This window comes from Cupressus sempervirens, chromosome 3 (assembly GCF_028749045.1).
Source record: "Cupressus sempervirens isolate cs-2001-9-10 chromosome 3, ASM2874904v1, whole genome shotgun sequence".
In the NCBI taxonomy this organism is placed as follows: domain Eukaryota; kingdom Viridiplantae; phylum Streptophyta; class Pinopsida; order Cupressales; family Cupressaceae; genus Cupressus; species Cupressus sempervirens.
Genome location: NC_143120.1, coordinates 879,081,081 through 879,082,449, shown reverse-complemented (window position 1 = coordinate 879,082,449; position 1,369 = coordinate 879,081,081). Strand labels below are relative to the sequence as shown.

The 1,369-nt window shown below is 27.2% G+C and overlaps 1 long non-coding RNA gene across 1 annotated transcript; it reads left to right on the top strand.

Moving 5' to 3' along the window:
- The first annotated feature begins 800 nt into the window (after window positions 1–800).
- On the top strand, window positions 801–1,139 carry LOC149569594 (uncharacterized). The gene is made up of 2 exons (XR_016361758.1): window positions 801–865; window positions 949–1,139. It is a non-coding gene; the product is annotated as an uncharacterized LOC149569594 (long non-coding RNA).
- The last annotated feature ends 230 nt before the right edge of the window (window positions 1,140–1,369 follow it).

Sequence of the window (1,369 nt, the reverse complement as noted above, 5' to 3'; positions counted from 1 at the left end):
GAAAAAGAAAAAGGTCATAAATCGCTCAAATATAGCTATTCAAGAAGAAAGAGATATTATCAGGCAACAAGGTGAGTGTATTTTTAAGAAAAAGTATTTTTATAATTACATAGCAATAATTCTTATTTTCATTTCATGTATTAATCATATTTCATTGTAGGTTTGGGTGATCGAGAAAGTATTCCACAGCGTCAATTACCTTTCTCCATTGATCTAAACCATACAACAATTGGTGAAGTGAAGTTTCCAAATGGTAAGCTTTTAGCTATTAAGTGTCTTTGTTACTTTTATAATAAAATACTTGGTTCATAGTTCTAACCACTTCTACTTGAACATTTTATATAAGTTAAAATGTTAAATATAAGTTTTTTATGTAGATTTGGATGATCAACAAGATGCTCAACAACTTGCGTTGCCCTTCTCTATTGATCTTAACCAAACATTAACAACAATAGATGTGATAGATACTAGTCAAGGTAATGACATTATATAAATCAATGAATTATGAGTCTTTAGTTTGTAAATTTATTTTGCCAAAGTTTACATACTAAATGTTCATATTATTGCAGGATTAGATGATGAATAGAAAAATCAAGAATACATGCAACTAGATTCCATTGAATCTAATCAGGCATCAACAAAAAATGATGCAATAGAAGCTAGATATGGTAATGAAGTTATGAAATAAACATAATTATGAGTATTAAATTGACAACTATATTTTAAATTTATTGATGATATATATTAAAGGTTAATGCTTTTTTTGAATTAGATGATCAACAAAAAATTCAAAAAAGCATGCAACCATATTTTATTGATCTTAATCAAACAATAGCAAGAACGAACACAATGCAAAGTAGAGATGGTAAGGAAAATACGAAATGAACTTCAATCAATTGTGTCTTTAGTTTGAAAATGAATTTTATTATTAACACAATATATTTGCAGGTGTTGATGATGTTTATATGGAGGATGGTGATCAACACTTTTTTGTAAATTTATCGAAGTGATAAAATGGTTCCAATTAGAAGAGAGGTCAATATAAGTCAAGACTAAGAGCTTCACTATGAAAGATTTTCAAAACATATTGTATTATTTTATCATCCAAATATTACATCCTTGATTTTGTGCTTTTACAAGGGATTTGATTTTGTCTCGTAGTGAAAGCATTATGATGCTTTGAGTTATATTTTGGTAAAATAGTTGTTCATCATCTTCATATATTTATGTTGTCTTGAACTTTCCATGTGTTATTTGATTAAAGTTAGCATGTAACGTTTGATCCAACTTTAGTATTGCAATAACACAAATGTTGAAATAACATATGTGTATGGTTATGAATAACATGGTCAAATTAAGCAATTTTTTT